We start from the raw sequence: 24,257 nt of genomic DNA on the forward strand, positions 1-24,257 counted from the left end.
ATTTCTTGTAGACTAAGACATCCAGGAAGGGAAGTTGGTTGTTAGCTTCTGTTTCCATGGTGAACTGTATTTTGGGGTGTAGGCTGTTGAGGTGTATGAGAAAGTTGTCCAGTTTTTCTTTCCCGTGTGACCAGATTATGAAGGTGTCCTCTACGTATCTGAGCCAGAGTTTCAGTTTGTGATTAGATTTTTCTAGAGCTTATTGTTATATATATATATATATATATATATATATATATATATATATATATATATATATATATATATATATATATATATATATATATGATGGCTAAGACGCTGAGCTTGTTGATCAAAATGTCGGTAGTTCAGTGGTTCGAATCCCTAGTGCTGCATAACGGGGTGAACTCCTGTTACTTGTCCCAGCTTCTGCCAACCTAGCAATTCGAAAGCATGTAAAAAATGCAAGTAGAAAAATAGGGACCACCTTTGGTGGGAAGGTAACAGTGTTCCGTGCGACTTTGGCATTGAGTCATGCTGGCCACATGACCACAGAGACGTCTTCGGACAGTGCTGGTTCTTTGGCTTTGAAATGGAGATGAGCACCACCCAGTGGTGAAATGTAAAATTTGTTACTACCGGTTCTGTGAGCGTGGCTTGGTGGTGGTGGTGTAATATGACTGACTGGGCATGGCCAACTTTTTTTTTTTTCTTTTAAAACCATTTTTTCTACAACCTCTTCGGCTAAAGAGGTTGTAAAAAAATGCTTTTAAAAGCCTCTGACAATCCCAGCTGAGTTGCCTAAACGGCAGAGGCTTTTTTTTTTTTTAAAGCCTCTGATGATCCCAGCTGAGCCGTGCGATCATCAGAGGCTTTTTTTTTTATTTTTAAAAGCATTTTTTCAGTCAAAGAGGTTGTAGAAAAAATTCTTTTAAAAATAAAAAAAAAGGCCTCTGATGATTGAGTGGCTCAACTGGGCAATGGGGGGGGGGATTTTTGCTACTGGTTCTCCGAACCACCCACCTCCATCGCTACCAGATCGGGCGATCCGGTCCGAACCGGGAGCATTTCACCCCTGGCACCACCCCCTAGAGTCGGGAACGACTAGCACATATGTGCAAGGGGAACCTTTACCATTACCTTTAACCATTACTTAGGAGGCAGTTTTATAGCTAATACTGTGGATGAACCAGTATTGAATTAGGATTGGGGGGACCTAGATCAAATGCATATTCAGTCATCAAGCCTATTTGGGGGGTGGAGTCTTTGGAATAGTCAGTCTTTTCCGATTTAATTTATATTATAAAGAGAGGCCTTGAGCTCCTGGTGAAAAAGCAGAGAGGGAGGGAATGAATAATGAATAATACGAAAATATAATAAGCACATTTTCATTCAGGTTTCCTGTTTATTTCAGTTAATAAATATGGACTATAGCTTCAATGCAGTGTGTGTGCGTGTGTGTGTGAGAGAGTGAGTGTGTGTGTGAGAGAGAGATGGTTCTCATATTGATAAGTAGTCTAGTAGTCGTTTTCAAAACAACAGGTGCTGACTGTCTTGCTTTCACAAAAGAGACAAGCATTTTTTTTCTGTACAGTGAAAATGTGTAAGAAGATAAATCAGAATCATGTTGATTGAAATGGCCTATATAAAGGTTTCTCATCTGAATGTAAAATACCTGATGGAACTCTTAAAATGCTTTTACAGGAGATCCAGCAGTGACGGTCATGGGCTTCAAAATGGCAAAAGAAGTCCTGGGCATGCATTTGAAATCATCTAGTTACATCTGCCACTTTAAAACCAGTGACTGCCACTGTAGATTCACCAATATTCTAATATGTATATATTTAAACAGCTTTAAAATTTAGGGGCATATTCCTAATTTCCTCCACCACTATTAAGAAGTGAACTTTGAATCTAGGATGGATTCTTTTCACAGCAGCTGTAAAAATATCCAGTGTCTGATCACTTAGGAAATTGGTTTGTTCTTCATTAAATATTAGATTCATCCAAGGATTAAAGGAGACCCAGAAGCTGGCTATAATTTCCCCCCCTCTAATCACCTACTGCCTTCTCATGAACTCATGAAGATTGTGAGAAAAACACTCCAGGCAAGATGTTCTTAGAGCAGCAAAATTTACTCAACTTATATACTTAAACCAGAGCTGGAATGTTATAGAATGAAAATTAAACCAGTAGTCATACTCTAATCTTGGCAAATTTTAAGTCATCATCTGTTTTCAGTTTGCTTTATTTCCCCTTGAGAAATATCTATGTCCTATAAAGATCTATCAAAAAGTGGCATTAAACAACTGAACACTATCAGACAGCAGGCAGACTATGGGACACCTTGCATTTACATTGTGGAGGCTCAGGTCCTAAAATTTACCTGGAAAATCTTTGACAACAATATAAAGATCCCAGAGCAAAGCAACGAGAGACTTGGAGACACAAGAAAGAAGATGTGGAAATACTGTGAACCAGCTCAAATAAGTAAGGTTAGGGGTGGAGGAAAACATCTCTGGAAAGCAACTGATTAAGATGTGAACCAGCCAAAAAATAAACTCAGGAGGAAGTGGAGGAGACAATACTGGAGAATAGTTAAGCCAAACTGTGAACCAGTTAAATAAATAGAGATAGAAGTGGCAGAAAAACACTGTTGGGAAATAGCTATTTAAATTATGAATCAGTTAAATATTAGACTTTAAAATAAAGTATTTTGGGAGTGACAAATTTTAGATGGAAATGTTGATTGATTTAGAAACAATTAAGAGAGGAGGAAAATATTTTTTGTCAAGATTATGGATACTAGTTGCCATTTAAAAGAGGTACAATATAGACTCGATGTAATGGGTCTTAGAAATGAGGAATATATATGAAATATTGATTGTTAAAATGACAAAGATTTGGAATGATGTCTATTTGGAAATAATTGTTTAGAATTTAGGGTGACATAGTAGAATGTCTAAAATCTAAATGTTTAGAATAAGATTTTTTTTCTTTTTTTTCTTTTTAAAGATGTAAATGGATAAAATTTGGAACAAAATTGGTTGAGGGAATGTGAGTAATTGTGTTTACTTTATACTGGATCAAATCCTTGCTCTAAAAAGATGTATTTTATGTTTTATGTTTTTTTTAAAAAAAAACTTTTCAAAAAAAAAAAAGAAGAAAGAAGATGTGGAAAAGAAGATGCCCATACATTCCATATTCATCAATAGGATTAGTAATCCAAAACTGGGAAACAAATCTTTAATAACAGTGTGGTGGCACGAGACCACAGTCTATAGTGGAGTAGCAAATTTCATTCTACATAAGTGCAGGTGCTCTTCATCACTGTCCCATAGCTGTTTCCCAGGGTAATCCAGGGATACCTCCTACAAACCTGCCAACCCTCCAAGGTAGTCCACTACCTTTATTGTAAGGTTACAGTAAAAGATTCTTCCAAGTCCATTTCTCCTCTGTTTTACTTTCCAGAAAACTAAGGAGAGCTGTTTCTGAGACACTTCCATGTCCCTTTTCTTCTGTGGGCTGAGATACCTTTTCCATGATAGTCATCAAGTCAGGGGTAAAATCCAGCAGGTTCTGACAGGTTCTGGCGAACCAGTAGCGGAAATTTTGAGTAGTTCAGAGAACCGGCAAATACCACCTCTGGCTGGCCCCAGGAATGGGGACGGAATGGAGATTTTGCCATATCCTTCCCCTGGAGTGGGATGGGAATGAAGATTTTGCAGTATCCTTCCCCTGCCACGCCCACCAAGCCATGCCCACCAAACCACACCACGCCCACCAAGCCATGCCCACAGAACCAGTAGTAAAAAAATTTGGATTTCACCACTGCATCAAGTCTACGGTTCTTTCTCTTGCCTCTCACAGACCAATACATGACATTGCTTTTATATTTAAAGGAAGTCATATTCTGGCTAAACCTAATAATGAAATACTAATATGCGAACAAACACATAAAACTTAATAATGAAAAAAAGCGTGACTGCAATCTGATATAGAATTGTCTGCTCATGATTTAACTTTGCGGTCCTTACCAATGGCTATATAGATAAAAACTGTAAAACACCACACAGTCCTGAACGTTGTTCAGCTAACTAAAATTCACCCTTTCCGCTTATAACTAGAAGTTCAAATAATTTTGCAACTATTCTTTACATTATAGTGTTTTGCACGAAAGACTTCTGAACAAAGGAAAGGCGAAAGAAACTCAAGTTACTGCTCCATTGTTTCTCTCATTCTGTGAAGATGTCATCAGACCCTGTGCTTTTAGCTGCTACCATTGGAGAGATATTTGAGCCATCCTCTTCTTTTCTTCATTTTTTGTTTGTTTGTTGTATAAGTGGAAAAGAAGAAGTGATGGGAAAACATCAAGGAGTAATGCATAGTAAAACTTAAATATCCGGTTATCACTTGATTCATTTTTCAGAAGGAGGTAATTAGGACTCATGCCTCAACAGATGATATTATCCATTCTGGCCTATAAGAAGTCCTTTAGTTGTGCTTCCAATCACCTCCCTCTGTTGTATTAACAGAGAGCCACACCTGTTAAACTTTTACTGTCATGCAACGGTAGAGACAACAATTAATACTAGAAGCACAGTGTCAGATGGTAACCTTGGCATTAGATTACATTGCATATTAATGGAAGAATTTATTACCATACACTCTCAGCCAGCTGTTAGGCAATCAGAGAACATTGCTGAGTTTTTGGTTTTGGTTCTTTTTTCTTTTTTAGTCCCTTGACAGGGTAGTTTTCCATTCACAATATATTCATATAATATGAAAATACCGATATATGTGAATGCCTTGTAAGGAAGGCCTTCAGATGGTTTTTTTTTTTCTGCTAAAAATGTGGGAAGACCTGATTTTAAAAAATGTAATTCTAGCAGCGAGGGAAAAATCATTCTCTTCATGTACTTAGTTTTATATATGGTTGAGCATTTAAAATGAGATAAATACTTCCAATCCATCTATCAGTTAAAACATAATTCCAAGTGCTATTTAAGCATTTTAAAAAAAATATTATACTGTACTTTTTTTTTTTTTGGCAAAATACACCAGAAATTGCTTTAGAGGCTGCTGGTGGTATAAAAACAAACAAATCAATACATGAAATGAAAACTAACACTCAGATTCTCTTACAAGTCTTTAAATTTTGAAATAATGAATTGGGCATTGAACCGGATGGCTGTCATTTGAATTCTTTCTGGCATGTAATTCTGTTTAATTCTTGTTCGGAACAGGGATTTGACCATGAAGAATTGAATATGAAGACAATTCGTTGGCATTACAGTCTGCTAAAATTACCCAGTGTCAATTGCTGCCTTTCTAGATTAGGTTGGCAGGGGGAGTAAACAAATTGGTATACAACTGTCTAAGGTGATAATGCAAAGTAGTAGGGCTTTGGGTTAATATCTTAAGAAACGAGAAAATTATCCAATAATCCCTCATGATAAATTTTGTAGTTGGTTTATCGTCTGTGTTTCCTTGTACATCTGGATGGATGCAGCTTAAGAAACAGCTTAAGAAACTGTTTCAGTTCTTATTGTTAACTGGTAGATTTGTTATTGTGAAATATCAGACAACAAAATGTACCTTTCATTGAATCAATGATGTTTCAAAGGTAGGAAATTGCTTTGGGCAGAAAGTTAAAGCAACAAGAAATCCTTGGAAAATATTACAATAAAGGATAAATTCAGTCAGATATTTATTAGCTATTTTACTATGTAATTCTTTTCCCCAATTAATTATTTTTGTCTATACAAATGTCATTTTGAAGAGAAATGCTGGATGTGATTGGTTTACAATCAATAGTGGGATTCAGCTAGTTCGCACCACTTTGGGAGAACTGGTTGTTAACTTTCTGAGCAGTTTGGTGAACTGGTTGTTGGAAGAAATCATTAGGGCAGAGAACCAGTTGTTAAATTACTTGAATCCCACCACTGCTTACAATGTTTCTATTTTTCATTAATGTTTAAAGATTACATATCTATGCAGGCGTGTAAGTCAGTTTTTGATTCCCGAGGACTGCCTGCACTAATTCCTAATCCCTGCATTTTTGGGGGGCAAGATTTTTGTCATTGCGTCTTCCTAAGGCTGAGAGAAAGTGATTGGCCCAGGTTACCCAGCTGGTTTTGTGCCTAAGACAGGATTAGAACTCAGTCTTAACCACTACACTGAACTGGCTCTCTGTGTATATATACACATGGTTGTTTTAATTTTTTAAAATATATTTTTTTAAATATTACAATTTGAAAAAATAAAAAGCAATACAAATTACAGGAAAAAAATAAAAATAGAGAGTGCAGAAAAGAAAAAAACTAGAAGAAAAAAAGAAAAATATAAAGAATTAACGTCCCACTTCATCATAACACAAACCTATCCACATCTCTAAAAATACAACAAATGCTCTTTGCTTCCCATAATTCATCTTTTAGCTATGAACCAAATACTAAAATCTCATTATTCATTCTCAGTCAGCAAAAGTTCCATTAAGGGCAACTACAGATAATTAGAAATCTATTTTAGCCTTGGTCATATAAACCAATCCTATATTCCTTTCCTGTTTTAACAATCTTGGCTTTTAATCCCTTCAAATAATGTCATAAACTTAATTTCTTTTGATCTTCTTTTTGTCTCCTCTCAGCAAATCTTTCAAAACTTTAATAGATTTCTTTTGTAAACCCAATAAAGGAAAATTTTTCAAATCTCTCTTCTGATTTGATAGTTTTATGTCCTCTTTGAGTATCAAGACATCAACCAATTTCATTTGTGTATTGTACGCCTGCCTCAGGAAACATAACTAGATGAACTAATTCTACTTTGTTGTAAGACTATATTAAAAGAATCTTGTAAATCTGAAAAAAACAAACTTCCCACTGCCACTTTTAACTGCTTGTTCAATTAGGGCATTATTCTGAAGCTTCTTTATTTGGCTGATAAGCCAGTGGGGTCCTGACTCTCTTGTTTGACTACTTCTAGGTATCATCTCTTCTCCATGTTCTCCAAGATCATCCACATATTCCATTAGATATATCCAATATATCAACTTGTTCTTGTTCCATAACATTCTTGTAACTTATCAATTTAAATCCACATTGAAATTAATTTCAATTTTATCTGGTATAGCACGTTCCTCTTCTGAGCTCATAGTTTAGTTATTTCCATTAAAATATCCATTGTTAAAAGTGTTCTCTTTATCTACTTTTAGGTGTGGAAAAACAGATCATGTTTTAGGTTATATTTACGCAGAAGTATTGATAATTCAAAGGGTTTCACAACGCTTAAGCACCATTTTACATGTCTGTATGTGTGTGTATATATAGAAATAGTAAACTGACATACTATTTTAAATGACTTCATTTATAGTTGCACAATACACTGAGGAATTCTGCATGTACAACAATTTTTTCAGGTAGAACACCACTTGCATTACTTCTGTTCTGTTATATATGAGCTATGGTGGCGCAGTTGTTAGAATCCAGTACTGCAAGCTATTTCTGCTGATTGCTGGCTGCCTTCAGTTCGGCAAGTTTGAGTCTCACTGGCTCAAGGTTGACTCAGCCCTCCATCCTTCCGAGGTAAGTAAAATGAGGACCTAGATTGTTGGGGGCAATATGCTAACTCTGTTAACCGCTTAGAGAGGGCTGTAAAGCAGTGTGAAGCAGTATATAAGTCTAAGTGCTATTGCTATATCTGATAGCACATTAATCTGTGTGTAACAATGGAACATAGTAACCAGAGAGATAAATATGGCATGAGAAATGCATGCTGTTTTATTTTACCAAGATTGCTGGATGAGATTCATTAAATCGCTGTTGTTCTACATAATGTTTCTTCATTTTTTAGTTTTTCATATTTTGCCATGTTTCTCAAAATCTCTGAGGAACAGGGGAATGTAGCAATCATTGTGTATTTGTGCAGTTCTGAGAGATACATAACTGCCCAAGGTAGAGCTACATCAGTGGTGGGTTCCAACTGGCTTTACTACCAGTTCTCTTCATGCACGTGCTTTGCGTGTGATCGCCGTCATATCGTCACCTCTACCGGCTCGGCCGAACCAGGCTGAACCGGGAGGAACCCACCACTGAGCTACATGGACAAAACATACATCCCATTCTTCAGCATGATGCTATTTTATCCCAAAAAATTATTTCTTAATCTTGTCTACCTTTTATTACATTCCTCATATTCTCCCTTTCTTTTACTCTCCTTTCCTAATTAGTAGATGTCTAAAATCTTACAATATAACCTTAGAAGTGTTCCTTATCAGGGATATGTGCAGGGCATAGTTTAAAAAACAAACACACACACACATATACACAGACACGATACTGACCAATTGCAATAGTGCAATTGAAGTTTTGAACAACATCGGTGGAGCTTTGGTTATACCACTGTGGCAATTATCTTATTCTTTTTGACCACACTTTGCAGTTACTTCTGTTTGTCAGGAAAATGTAAAGAAATGACTGTACCTTGTTCAAATGCTATAATACAATATTTTAAAAACACTGCTAGGCAGACTAACTACATGGTTTAACTTTTGTAAATTTCACATTCCTCTTCGGAGTTGCAGAGTAAATGGATCTATTATCATTTCCAAGCCAGATGTTTTAGTTTATTGAGCCTGTTTGATCCCTGCACCTGTTTAAGGCCAGCAGTTGTTGGATTAGCATAAGGGCTGGTGGTTCTTTTTTTTTTAAAAAAATTAACTGGACAACTGTTCCTGAGTAAGAGAGGGGTGTGAAAATAAGCAGCCTTTTTGGTATAAAGACTCGCCTGTTTGCGACACAAGACAGGACACATCATTGACAGTGCAAAACAGCCATGCAAATGTTAACTCTCTATGCTCAACTGCTGGAATCTGTCTTACAAAGGAACAATCACAGAGGTTGCCAAAGAATGGAAGAAAAAGTGGTGGCAGTGATGGGGGCAGGAGGAGACATGTTATCCCCATCCATCTGTGAGACAGCCGTGCAGTTAATCGGAATAATGAATTGTTTCTGGTGGATTATGACGATTAGGATAGGAAGAATTGGCTCCTGGCCTCTCTAGAGAAATTCATCATGTATCTTAAAGAGAAGCAATCACTTTTCAACAATGATCCAATTAAAGTAAAGCCCTTATGTGCAGAGCAACTTTTAAAAAACAAATTCACCAGAACTATGGACTTCCTGACATTCTTGTTAATCATGGATTTCATTGAAAACCAATTCGGGCCTGCATGATTTGCCAACCAGAACCTGAGAGAATCTCTGGGGCTCCCTTAATGATCACTCCAGCAGAGTTGGAAGACATGTCCATCTGGGTTCAGTTCCAAGTGGGGACAAAGACACTGGAAACATGGTGGCTGTTTGGAAAGATGGTTTAATGGTGGACAGGACCACATGGTTTTGAGGTCCTGGGCAAAAAGGGCACATGGGTGAGTGTGAGAGAGAGAGATTTATATCCTCTGTTTGGCTTTGAATTTGAGCTTGTATTCTGATTGGTTGTCAAATTCCCATGGGGCCATGCAGTGGTAACTTTGTAGGTTGTCCCAAGCTTGGTTGAATCTTGCTGGGTGATGATGTAATGAAAGGGCTTTGGGCAATTCCTACTATGGCTCTGCCTGAAGGAGGTAGATCTTTGTTATGTAGAATAGACTGGCCCAGACCTTAATGGCCCATTGACAAAGGTGGAGGGGGGAGCTGAGTTTCTGCCTCCATTTTAGGGGAAATATTCTGCCCTTTTAATATTTCCCAAAATATCTCATTTTCCTAGGAGAGGGGTGGGCACTAATTTCCTACAACTTGTATTAGGAGTCCTCAATCTCCGGGCTGTGGTCCACTACCGGGCCTTGAGCCGTTTCAAAATCGGGTGGGTGAGCATGCACTGGCATCCCCACTTGTGTAAATGGAGCTGCACGTGCACATCTACCTGCCTCTCACACAGAACCAACCCCTCTCACCCCCCCCAACCGATCTTCAAAGCCGGAAAGATTAGGGAACTCTGAGCTATATAATACCTGACCAAACCATGAATGAGATAAAAATCAGCAGTGAAATTTGGCTGGATCTATCCGGCTTGCATGAACAGGTAGCGCCGGTGGCAGGAGGCTCCGCCCACCCTCTAGGACATCATTACGTCCCATTTTTGACCCTCTGTGCATGTGTAGAAGGCTCTACGCATGCACAAAAGAGACGTACACGCTCCCATTCCCGAACCGGTAGCAAAGGTAAGTGGATGTCACCGCTGATAAAAATGTGTGGTAAAATGTATAATTGCTTATGTTTAGTCGGTTAATTTGGTATTAATTCCAGGTAGCTCAAAATCTCCCCCCCCCTTTGAGTTGGTGTTGACTCCAAATTTCCATGACAAGATATTTTATTTATTTATTTTATTTTTAAAAATTTTTTATTGAAAATTATTAAAAATTACAGAAAAAATATAGCAATATGGATAGAATTGCAGAGAGTAATATAATACCTATAGAGTTTTAAAGCATCAATTTTCTCCTAGATATAGTACAAACCTCCATTAAACCAAATCATCAAAAAAAGAAAAGATTATCCAGAAGAAAGAATTCTCAACTGCCATGCAATGCTCCTATAAATATTTACCCACATTCACACTAAGATTAATATTTTACATTCTTCTTAAGATTTCTTCTTTTGCAGCCAAGCATACCACCTGTTCCAACTCCTATATAACCCCGATTCTTGTCTATCTCACAAAAGTCCAGTAAGCTTGTCTGCTTCTGCACAGTCCATGATCTTTGCGGTTAACCTCTGATGGAATATTTTTGGATTTCCATTCTTGTGCAAACGAGATCCTGGCTGCAATGATGATGTGGAGAGCGAGATACCAATTAGATTTGTTTAAGTTCTCTGGTTTCATACCTAGTAAAAACATTTCCGGGTTCAATTCTATCCTACATCCTATGATTTCTAAAATCCATTTTTGAATGCTAGCCCAATATTCTTTTGCTCAGGGACAGGTCCACCAGCAATGAAAATAAGTTCCCATAGCGGCGTTGCATTTCCAACAAACCGGAGAGAACAAGATTTTTTAGAAGTAGTTTGCTATTGTCTCCTTCTAGGGTTGAGAAAAAGTGACTGCCCAAAGTCATCCAGACCAGATGGCCTTGTGCCTAAAATGGGACTAGAATTTAGAATTTAGCCTTAACCACCACACCAAACTATCTTTCAGCAAAACAAAACAAAACAAAACAAAACAAAACAAAACAAAACAAAACAAAACAAAACAAAACAAAACAAACAAAACAAAACAAAACAAAACAAAACAAAACAAAACAAAACAAAACAAAACAAAACAAAACAAAACAAAACAAAACAAAACAAAACAAAACAAAACAAAACACCAGCCATTAACAGCCATATATTCTCTTCATCCAAAAAGGTTTTTTTAAAAAATCAACACTTCCAGGAGAAATATTTGGGTTTAACATACCAGTGCATACATAAGTGATGTACAGTATATGAGTAAATTTTTACAATAAGGCAAAAACCTCAAATGTAAAATGGTTTGTGTAAAGTGTTTAATGGTTTAACTCATTGTCCAGAATTAAGTTGGAAAACGTCTGAAATTTCAGGTTCTATGTATATGCTTCAATTTTCTTTAAAGCGTAGGTAATTAAGAGCTATCAGTAGATAAAAGAGGAAGCTAATCTTGCTTCCTTCTCAAATAGTTTAGCCTTTCTTTTTTTCCCCCAAGATTGAAAGATGCACTGATAGTTGTCATTTGGTTGCGCCTTCATGGAGGGGGCAGAGATCACATTCAAAAACCATCTTTCTCTTTTGGCTAGGATTTAGTTTGACATCTCTCCAGTAGAGTTACAGAATGGCCTTGTAAGTCATGAAGAGCAATTGACACCTGGAGACGGAAATCTTTCAAGCTTTTGCCTCCCTTGGTTTTTGTGCCTTCTAATCCTTCAGTCAAAGAAGTAGGTGGGCTCCGTACAAATAAATAGCCTGAAACAAAAATGCTTATTTCAGGAAGAATGCAGAGAAAGATGTTTAATGCACTCCTGTTGGCGGCTTAACTTTCACCCACATTTGAGATATTCCCTGCTTCACTGACATTTTCCACCCAGTGTACTTAAACACAAGGAAATGTGGATTGTAAATTGTAGTTTATTAATATGTAGTATTGTAGAGGCATTTTTTAAAATCAGGGAGCAAATATTATCTGGACAGCAAGTTGTAACTGAAGTCAAACTCTGAGATAAACAGTGGGATTAAAACAGTTCATTGTTTAGGCTCGGAGTATAAGATTTAATGTATGTCAAAAGGTGGGTGTGATTGTTGCAAGCAGATGTTTTTAAAACAGTGGTCAGATAGGTATATTCTGTCCTGGGAATCTGATTCCAGGATTAACTGGCATTTCCTGTAAAAGTGTACCCTTGGTAGCAAATCCAGATTTATGGCTGAATAAGGTGTGAAACAAGTTAGGAACAGATGCCTCTACCCACTCCCCACCAATTTAAGCTAAATGGAATTGTTCTGGACCATATACTCAGCAATTATTCCTAATACATGGCATTTGGTGCCTATCTCCCTACCCACCCACCCCCCAAACATTTTTTGTAGCATGTCAAAAACACAAGACTGTTTTTAAAATTATTTCTGGTTTAGGAGGGCTTGAAATTTATTGAAAATTTTCAACTGTAATGCTCTTTTAAAAAAAGCCATGGCAAGGAACTCTAATTTGTTTTAAAAATAAATAAATGGAAGGGCTATCTGCTTTGAAATAATTATAATGCATACACTTATTTCTCCATTCAGACCTCCAGTGTATGCCATTACACCAATTGGGTGTTTTAATCTGTGTTTCGGCCAAAATATTTAATAATTTTAAGAGATTTTTAAAATATTTGTATTATCTGTATTTTATCTTGGCTGTTCACCACCCTGAATCCTTCGGGAGTAGGGCGGTATAGAAATTTGATTAATAAATAAATAAATAAATAAATTAGTTTTGATTATAAATGAAACTTTTGGTAAATTAGTAAATGTTACAATTTCCCCTTATTTGGGGGGAAATTGTTTCAGTTTTATACTGCTCTTCTCACCACCATTGCTCACTTATTTATATTTATTTAAGGCTCACCGTCTTCCATTATTGGCCCAAAATGTTGGAGGAAGGGAATTTTTCAAAGGTTCATATGCATATCTAAGAGCTATATGATCTTTTCTAGGTGAGATAATTTCCCATTATGAACACTTGTTTGGGGACAAATTAAACCCTACCCTTTCCTTAAGGTTATGAAATGTATCTTAGACACAGGACATGCACTGAAACAATTTGACGATCCTGAAGGGGATAACAGACAATCTGTAAACTAATTCATTGCTTCACAAAGGGCCCTGTCTGCATAGTGGAAGAAAATCCTCTATTAGCTTCAATGAAAGTACCTACTTCAGAAGAGGGAGTCCTCTTCTCTTCTCTTCTCTTCTCTTCTCTTCTCTTCTCTTCTCTTCTCTTCTCTTCTCTTCTCTTCTCTTCTCTTCTCTTCTCTTCTCTTCTCTTCTCTTCTCTTCTCTCCTCTCCTCTCCTCTCCTCTCCTCTCCTCTTCTCTTCCTCCCCTCTTCTTTCTTCCTTTCTCCCTCCCTCCCTCCCTCCCTCCCTCCCTTCCTTCCTTCCTTCTTCCTTCCTTCTTTCCACATTTATATGGCTGCCCATCTTGCACAGGTGACTCTGGGTGGCTTACAGCACTAAAAATCCACACTAGAAAAAACATAAAAATACCACCATGTCAGCAGCAACACAATCAAACCAACCACTTGATCAGTTCCATCTCCATTTGGGGTCTTGGGGTCTTTTGGAAAAACAACAAGGTGGGAACCAATCATACCTCCAGGAGATTTATGTTCCATAGGAAAGGGGCCACCACTGAGAGGGCCCTTTTTCATAGTCCCCACAAAGCATACATCCCTAACAGATGGAACATGGACCAAACAGTGGTGGGTAAAGATAATTTTGCTTCATTGTCTGTTATGACTCCAATCAGGCAATCTAAATACACCTCTGCATGCATTTTTAATAAAAAGCATACCAAATATTTGCCTCTTTCAGATGAATGACAGCCGCATTTCTGGAAGAGAACAATAAAGAATATGCATACACAGTGGTAGCCCAGCTGAAATGCTGTTTATGGAACTTGACAAATGTTGTAATATTAATACATCCTATAGGAGAATGCTATTCCATAATATAAGGAATACATTTCTAAACTAAAAGACTGATGAGCTCTAGATATATATTTATTCATGGTAGCTTGAACCATCATTATGGATTATTTGTAGAGTTAAAACAGACCCCAGACTTGAAGCAGTCCTCCAGAGAGACTGTCATACCTAGAAGCTGTCTGAAGGAGAGGCCCCTGACTGCTGGTTATGAAACTGTTTTCCTCCAGCAGCTGGTTTTTAAAACCATGTGTCAGAAACAGAACAGTGTTTCAGTCCATAGATTTTTCTTGTTGGATTGGGTGCAAACACATGTGATATGAAATGCTGGGAAAGAATTCTTGCACAGCTTTCTCAAAATGGATTGGATTCATATAGGAAGGTATTAGAAAAATATGTCAACTTGTTTGCTCTTTATAAACCAGCTTGAGACTTTCAGCTGAACATTATATAAGGAATTTACGGTCCTCACTCTTAATGTTCCTAGTAGAAGGCTCATTCCCACCAAGGGAGTTCAGTTCAGTTCAGTTCAATTCAGCTCAGTTCCTGTGAACCTATCATTACTTTTGTTGTTTGTGGAAGTGTCATGCTGGGTTTGATGTTATTGTTGCATACCTCTTCCCAGTGGTGGGATTCAAGTAATTTAACAACCAGTTCTCTGCCGTAATGATTTCCATGTGACGGTGGGCCAGCTCGTACGCACCCGCATACAGAACAAATTTGCACAAGCAGCAGGCAGGCACGCATGCATACATGCACTCAACTCAACTTCTACATGTTGAACTGCACACACATGCTTGCTTTTTATGCAAGTTGAGCTGTGTTCACACGGGTGCCCCGGCCCACCACTCATATGGCCCAGTTCCCTTCTCCCTCCTCCTCCCAGGGTGCCAAGAGCAAAGGTTGGGGACTGCTGCTCAAAATTTCCAAAACAAAGGTTTATATTATTATACTTTGAGCATGCCAAATTGATGTAATTTGATTTGATCTATCTTCATAATGTTTCTGGTGTAACATGAGAGGCTATAACCTGAGCATAAGGAATTGCTAAAAAATAGTCATAAATATGTGATCGGCTTAGTTTAGCATGGCATTTTCAACCTTCATTACCACTGGCTTTCCAAATTTCAGGCAAGAATTTGTCCTACTTGATTTTATCCATATAAGATGAAACTCAATAGTTCAGCAAATAAAAGGAAAAGGGAAAGGTTTTCTCCTTTCCAGTTGTGCCCAACTCTAGGAGGTGATGCTCATCTCTATTTCTTAGCTGCAGGAGCCAGTGTTGTCTAAAGACATGGTCATGTGCCAGCATATATATACAGAACACTATACACTATACACTGAGGTGCACAGAACACTGTTATCTTCCCACTGAAGTGTGGTGCATATTTATCTACTTACATTTGCATGCTCTTGAACTTCTAGGCAAGTGAGCTAGGACAAGTAACTCATCCCGTCACACAGTTCAAGTCTTGAACCCAGGCTGTCAGCTTTCCAGCTGATAAGCTCAATGTCTTTAAATGTTCAGCCATTGTGTCTCCAATAAATGAAAGATAAACTAAGACCTTCTGCTGTCCTTATAGCACGTTCAGTTATGTTTTGTATTTTCCTTTTGATAACAGATTTAATTCACTATTGGACTTAAATAGGTAATTCCATTTTATTTTATTACTTTTTTAATGAAACTGAAATTAACAACGAAGAATTCTTCAATAAAATTGGCAGCAGGGATGAAAAAAAAAAAGAGCAGGGAAAAAAACCATATATCTTGGCATCCCTGTCAGAGGATGTAGTTTAGGAAAAAAAAAAGAATTTCACAGCAAAGTAATGGAATTCACAGTGGCATCTAACAAAATATTTCTGCAGTGTTTAACAAAGACTTACTAAGCACACTGCAGTTGTCTTGGATGTATTAAGACCAGAAAATGCATGCTTGACAATTATCCTGATTTGGCCAGGATGACCATGGTTAAAATAGAGATCATCCTTCCAAAATTTTGCCAACAGCAGCAACAACAAAATCCTATATTTTTATGGCAGGGAAGTAAGAAGTGTAAACAAGAATGGGGTGTTTTTTGCGAAACATGTTTTTGCAATTTCCTATAGTGGCATTCATGATGTAAAAAAACATATCAGTACAGTGGAAAATCAAGAGTCTGTAATTTTCCTATTTTGCTGAGGTCCTGATGTACTTCGTATTTTATAGCATAGCATACTTGGCCATTTCACCAGAAAACCCTTTTTAATGAAGTAGTAGGCAGCTTGCACTGAGTGAGAAGAGTTATGCTGCTTTCAGTTTGTGATTACGATTTACAGACTGCCTTACATCTTGGCTATTATTTTTTTAAAATGAATTCATTTGTATACAAACTATTCAAACATAACTTGTCATATTTCATTTACATTTTTTCACTGCTCAAACCTATACCCAGTAACTCATACTAAATGAACATCATTTCCTCCAACATCTTAAACATTTCATTTGTACGAAAAATTATAACTGGGTCAGTATTTGGCAAATATTTGGCCTGGTATTACTCTTAATTATTCCCTTTTAGAAAAAGTATGACTCAGGCATAATTGGATGTAGACTTTTCATCCTGTTCCATTAAGTACGCTTGCATAAGTGATAAAATGGACATTTCCACTATCCCTAACTTATTGTTCACATTGACAGAGAAATGTTTCAGTTCAATGCTTTACATTTGCAGTACATGACGTCCCCAAGTTACAAACCTCTGGCTTATGAACAACCACTAGATACAAATGGACTGGTTGCAGTACTCAAAAGGGTGGACAAAGACAGGTGTATGCTGCCAAGAAGAATCCTGATGCTACAGGCAGGGAGGCTCAATGGCATCTCTCTTGTGGGTCAGCATGCACGCCAGCTATTTTCAGAGTAATGTTTGATTAAATAACTTGTTCCAATTTAGATAAAAAATCAGCTTAAATATAGATTTAGGAACGAAAATTGTTCTAAATTGCTGTAGAGAATTGCTGTATTTCACAATGTATGGAGGTTTACTATGCATCTTCATTCTCACAATAATTTTTGGAAAGATGCTATTCACCCTATTTTTAACTTTTGAGCCTTTCTTTGCTTGTTGTAAAGATGCTGCAGTAATTCTTGGAGTGGAGTCAGGGTGACCAAATGGATCTTGAGCTTTTACTGGCTGGATGTCCTTCCTGACACCTATGCAGAGTTCACAGCAGACAAGTATTCATTGCAGCCAGAGAGAGTAACATTTGCCGCTGCCTAGGATCGAAATCTCAACCTCCTGATTGTGAGGCAAGAGCTCCACCTCTAGGCCACCACACCACTCCAAAATGGGACATTAAATAAATAAATGAATAAAGTCATCTTTAGATTTGCTTTTTTCCCCTCAAGATGCAACTAGACATTCTTGTTTTTCTTTGAAGATGTTTCGCTTCTCATTCAAGAAGCTTCTTCAGCTCTGACTGGATGGTAGGGAATGGCAGGATTTATACTCCTTGCAGACAGGTGGTCATTTGCATTCTTTTAGCGATTCGTAGAGGCCACCTGGAAGTTTATCTGTATCATCAAGGTCACCTGAATGGTGCAAATGGGGGTGGAGCCTTCTTGAAACTGTTGAAAGGATTGTGTTGTAGACAGGCGATAGATGATGTCATATCCCTCCCTCTCTGTTGAGAGAGGGCTGTTCAGTTTTGATATAGATGGCTTCTTTGATCCCTCTTTCAAACCAGCCGTCCTCTCTGTCCAAATTGTGGACTTTACTGTCTTCGAAAGAGTGGCCTTTGTCTTTTTTTAAATGCAGGTGGACTGCTGAAACTAGTCCTAATGGGTTTGTTCTCCTATGTTGTGCCATGCGTTTATGAAGTGGTTGTTTTGTTTCCCCAATATACAGATCTTCACATGGCTCACTGCATTGTACTATATATACCACATTACTCAGTTTATGTCTGGGTGTTTTATCCTTGGAGTGGACTGCCCTAATGTATTCTTAGTGTAAGGAGAGAATAAAATTATTTTAATATTGATTCTCAAAAGTATACCACGACATTGGTTTATTTCCATATACATATTTTAGGCCATATACATATTTTAAATAGAGAAATGAATGAATGAGTAAATAAATGCTAAAATATGCAACAATAGAAAGGGATGTTATATTACTGCTGCATTCAGTTACCCCAGTAGTTCCATCCATAAAAGCATGTATGATCATTTGCTCCTTCCCAACAGGACTCTCACCTTCACTCCAGGTGATTTTTTAGAAAACCTGGCCACTGGTTTAAATTATGTAGAAAATGCTCTTTCCTTTCTTCACAAGAGAGGAACAGATGCAAGGATACAACAGGCTGGTGGGTAAATAGCATCTCTGATTCCCCCCCCCCCCATCTTTTTACTCTGTTCTGTGTCTTCCTCAATTGTTTATAGAGTATCTTTAAATTTTATAGGAAGCAGTTAATTTTATGTATGAAAGAAAGATCAATTTAAATAATAGGAAAAAAGGCAAGTAAATGTGAAAGCGTGTTTGCTACATGGAAAGGCTCGGATTTGTAATAGTGTTCTTGGGAACCTTTTCTCTTGTATAACAACACAAGATGTGTGTTTTGGACAATGCATTCTGAGCAAAATATAGAGTGATTCAGAGCCAAGGTAAAGGGGTCTTATGTCAGAGTGAGCTTTATTAGTAGCTAGATCTCTACTGTCATGGTTTAATTAATTCCTTCCATTGAGAAAGAGATGCTATTCATGTTTAAGTGTATTCATAGCAAGCGCTCCAGTTGGAGGTATTCAGCATGTTCTGTGGGAAAGCACAGAATAAGATCTGTACAACTCTTTGTGACAAGGACCACAATTTCTAGAAGACAGGAGAGCCATGAACCTGATCTGTCCTTGTGTATTTAATTATTGTCAAACTCAATAGTCCAATTCACTATACTGTGCACATGGAGAGTATTATTGTATTGATGAATCATTAGATGGGGTTGAACTTAGAATCACAGAATTGTTGAGGAGAAAGTATCTTTTGAAGAGATGGGGGTGGGTGGGGAGACATCTAGCCCAAATCACAGCTCACTGCCAGAATCAAGCAACAGATCTAGTTATATCTGGATGAGTTTAACCAGGTTTGTTGTTGTTGTTGTTATTTTATTTTTCAGAAGTAATAAAGCTATTGATCAACATTTAGACTGTTTTGTCTTATTAGTCTTCTATGTGTACTTCGTTGTTGTCAAAGACAAACAGTACAAAGACAGATATCCACATAAGAGCATTCAAAAGGTGCTGGCTGAAGGTTTCTCAGACTAAGATGTATATTGTTATGTCCTTATAAGGACACCCGCCTGGATTGGCTGCCAGCCTTGGGCGAGAAGTTTGAATAGCTGTCTTAGGGGCGGTGCGTCTGCCGGAGGGAATATAAGGAGAGCTCCAGCAGCACACAGCCAGTCTTGTTACTGTTGCAATAAAGTTACTAAATGTATCGAACTGGTCACGTCTTCCTTTCCCTGCGCCTGATCTAACAGTGGCGATGAAGGACTAGAGAAGAGAACCTGAGCAAGACGAGTGGCACGATCACCTTAACCGAGCTGAAGTCACCCAACCGCGGCATCCTACAGAATGGCAACCCCGCAAGCACCGATCGCTTCACTGAATCCAAGAGAGAAATGGAGGTCGTACATGGTCAGATTCCGGCAATTCCTCTGAGGAAACGGCTACCAGAACCTCGACGATGAACGAAAGAGAGCCCTGTTCCTGGCCCACTGCGATGGTCCTTGAAATGGCCATCGACCTCGTGGCGCCCAGAGATATTGAGGAGATGTCCTGGAGTGACCTGCAAGAAGTCCTGCAGGAACACTACGCGCCCACAGGCACACCGATTGCAAACAGATTCACCTTCCAGCAGAGGAATCAACGGGAAGGTGAATCCATTAAAGAGTTCGTGGCAGCACTGCGTCAAATCGCTGCCAATTGTGAGTTTGACAACGTGGATAATGCCATCCGAGACCGCATCGTCTTCGGGATGCGGGATGTAGGTCTCCAGAAGAAGTTCCTGAGCCACAAGAGGATCCCGCTCAAGGAAGTCCTCGAAGAAGCCACAGCCGCTGAGACTTCCGAGAAAGCGGCCGCCGCAATGGTGAAGGCAAGGGGAATCCACAAGATCCACAAGTCGGGCCCAAATTCCTCAGATGACTCTGCCACGCCATCGGAATCCGATGAGGAAATGGCCGTACACAAGGTTTCCCACCACCCCAGGCGGGAAAATCCCCAACATGGCGACCGGGGGGAACGCTGTGGCAGTTGCAAAGGGGACCACCCCAGGGCAAACTGCAGATGGAGGGACGTGACCTGCTGTCGTTGCCTGAACAGGGGACACATAGCCGAAGCATGCAGAGCAGCAGATCCAGCCCCGGAACCACCCAGGCCAAGATTCCACAAAAATCGCAGAGACACCCCGAGGACATCCAAACGGTCCTTGAACCAGTCCAGGCGCGGAGACGACGAATATCCCCACAACAGAGCTGTACACCAGACCACAATCACCCACACAAGCGATGATGGTGCCACCAAATTCAACGTGACATTGCTGGCAGAGGGGTCACCATGCACGATGGAAGTAGATTCAGGCTCCATCTACTCCATTATGGACTGGCAACATCTGAAGCACTTGAAGCCAGCCTGTGAAAAGAACCAGTTAAAGCCCCTGAGGTCGAGGCTCGTGGATTTCAGCGGAAACCCCATCGGTGTCCTGGGCAGAACCACACTCCACATCGCCTTCAAGGAATTCCAATGCAAACTTCCCATCACAGTCGTGGAACACAACCGACCGAACCTGCTAGGAGTGGAGTGGTTCAAGCTGCTAGGGTTATCAATCGGAGGCATCCATCAGATCCAGAGGGACGAACTCGACAATCTCATCGAAGAGTTCAAGGAAGTCTTCGATGGTAAACTGGGGAAATTTGTGGGGAAGCCAATCTCCTTTAATCTGGACAAGGGAATCACCCCAATTAGGCTGAAGCCCCGCTGGGTTCCGTTTGCCTTGCGGCCCAAAGTAGATGCTCAGCTAGATAAGCTGATCACCCAAGGCGTTCTGGAACCTATCAATCATGCTTCATGGGAAACTCCCATTGTGACCCCAATGAAGCATGATGGTTCTGTGCGCATCTGCGCCGACTATAAGTGTACCAACAATAAGGCGTTGCCGCAGAGCGCATACCCAGTCCCAGTGGTGCAACATCTGCTGCATTCCCTAGGGACTGGCTCAATTTTTGCCAAACTGGACCTGGCCCAGGCTTATCAGCAGCTGACAGTGGACAAAAAGACGGCGGAGGCCCAAACAATCGTTACTCACAGGGGAGCATTCAAATGCAACCGTCTCCAATTTGGAGTCAGCGCTGCCCCAGGAATCTTTCAATCAATGATGGAACGCCTTCTCCACGGCGTTCCAGGGGTGGTGCCGTACTTTGATGATGTACTAATCTCCGGAGATTCCAAAGCACAACTCCTTGAAAGACTCAGGCTTGTCCTGCAGCGCTTCAAGGCCAAGGGCTTGAGAGTCAGGAGAGATAAATGCATCTTAGGAGTCCAGGAGGTCGAGTTCCTGGGCTATCTCATAGATGGCACGGGCATCCATCCCACCAAATCAAAAGCTATCCATGAAGCTCCCAGCCCAAAAAACAAAACGGAGCTTCAGGCATTCCTTGGATTGCTTAACTTCTATGCCATGTTCCTCAAACAGAAAGCAACGATTGCTGAGCCACTCCACCGCCTGCTGGGGAAAGCAGCTTCCTGGAAGTGGGACCAAGAGGAGGAAGCAGCATTCCAGGCCATCAAAGGACTTTTAACATCCAAAAGTGTCCTCATACAATACAATGAGACGCTCCCAATCAAGCTCACCTGCGACGCATCACCATACGGGGTGGGAGCAGTCCTCAGCCATGAACTTCCGAATGGCTCAGAAGACCCAATAGCATACTTCTCAAAGACGATGTCCAGCGTGGAACGCAATTACAGCCAGCTGGACAAAGAGGCTCTGGCTATCGTCGCAGGAGTCAGACGATTCCATGAGTACGTCTACGGAAGGAGCTTCACCATAGTGACCGACCACAAGCCGCTTCTGGGGCTCCTCACAGGCGACCAACCAACCCCGACCTTCATGTCCCTGCGGATGACAAGATGGGCCATCTTCCTAGCCGGCTATTCCTACAGGCTCGTGCACCAGCCAGGCACGTCCATTGGGAACACCGACGCGCTGAGCAGATGACCATCAAAGGATCTGGTGGAAGACCCAGCCCCCACGCTCGACCTCTTCCACATTGACAATGACAACAGCTGCCCAGTCACATCTGCTGATGTGGCCGCCCACACACAAAAGGACCCCACACTCCGCCAAGTCAAGTCCTGGATCCTCAGAGGGTGGCCAACGGAGAAGGCAGAGGAGAAATTCAGCCCCTTTGCCAGAAAGCAAAAGGAGCTGTCCACTGTGAGAGGCTGTTTACTATGGGGAGACAGAGTGCTGATTCCCAGCACTCTGCAATGAAGAACGCTAGAAACCTTGCATAACGGGCACCCCGGCATCATCCGCATGAAAGCCCTGGCACGGAGTTATGTCTGGTGGCCATCACTGGACAGAGACATCGAGGAATGGGTCTCCAGATGTGACCTGTGCCAAGAAGTACGTTCAGCGCCACCCCAAGCTGAACCAACGAAGTGGGAGACCCCCAGCAGCCCCTGGTCAAGGACCACATCGACTTCACGGGTCTGATGCAGGGGCGCCACCTACTCATCGTCGTCGACGCCTTCTCCAAGTGGCTCGAGGTGGTACCCATGGCATCTACCACAATGGAAGCGACGATCCGGGCTCTACGCCGTCTCTTCGCCACCCATGGGCTGCCGGACGTGTTGGTTTCCGATAACGGGCCCCAGCTCATGTCCTTGGCCATGGAGGCATTCCTGGCAGGACTGGGCATACACCATGCCCTGTCAGCACCTTACAGGCCAGCTGGGAATGGCCAGGCTGAACGGATGGTGAGACTCACCAAGGAGGCACTCACCAAAATGGGCACGGGCGACTGGCAGGAAAGAATTGACTCCTTCCTCCTCACCCAACACATCACGCCGCATGCCACCACCCACAAGAGCCCAGCCGAACTGTTAATAGGCAGAAGGCTAAGGTCACCCTTGGACCGGCTGCACCCACAATACAGGCCAGAAGTGACCGCAACTGCCAGCCGCCCACTTCGCGCCTTCAGCATAGGAGATCCAGTCTTCGCATTGAATTTCCATGGCTCTCCGAAATGGCTGAAGGGGAAGATAAAAAGCACAACCGGCCCGAAGTCCTACAGAGTGGAGCTGGAAGATGGATAGGTCTGTAGACGTCACATCGACCAGCTCCGGAAAAGGTGGAGGGAAGTAGGATGAAACCAGCCCGACGAGGTAGCCTTGCAACACTCCGACGAGGTAGGCCTACAACACCCTGATGAGGTAGGCCTACAACACCCTGTCGAGGTAGACCTGCAACACCCAGGCGAGGCAGACCGGCAACACCCCACTGAAGGAGGCCAACAACACCCAGGAGAGGTCGGCCTACCAGACCCCGACAAGGCAGGCCTACAACGCCCCAGCGAGGTGGGGAGGCAACTACCCGACCAGCCAGGGCAGCGTCATTCCAGGGAAGTAGACTGGAGACTTCCCAACCAGGGCGAACCCCGGCCACCTGGCAAGGGCATCAGCCGGGCCCAGAGCACGGGGGATTGCCAACCAAGAGCAACAGTAGACCGGGGACCGTCCAAGGAGGGCACACCACAGCACGCGGGTGAAGATGGCACACAACACCCCGGCGAGGGGACCTCCATCCATCCAAGAGGGCAGCCCAGCAACAACACCCCAGCATGGAAGACCCCAGCCACCGACCTGCGGTAGACCGGGGACTAGTGCGAGAGGGAAGCCTACAACAACCCGGCCAGAGGGACCAATGCCACCCCGGCAGGGGAGACCTCCACCACCCCGCGGAGGTAGCCCAACAACAACAACCCGACAAGGATGACCACCGCCAGCCCGGCAAGGAAGGCCTCCGCCACCCCGACCAAGAGGGCCTGCTCCAGCCTGGTGAGGTTGGCCTA

Source organism: Pituophis catenifer, unplaced genomic scaffold (assembly GCF_029215685.1).
Source record: "Pituophis catenifer annectens isolate HBS135680 unplaced genomic scaffold, rPitCat1.0.hap2 SCAF_1, whole genome shotgun sequence".
NCBI classification, from domain to species: domain Eukaryota; kingdom Metazoa; phylum Chordata; class Lepidosauria; order Squamata; family Colubridae; genus Pituophis; species Pituophis catenifer.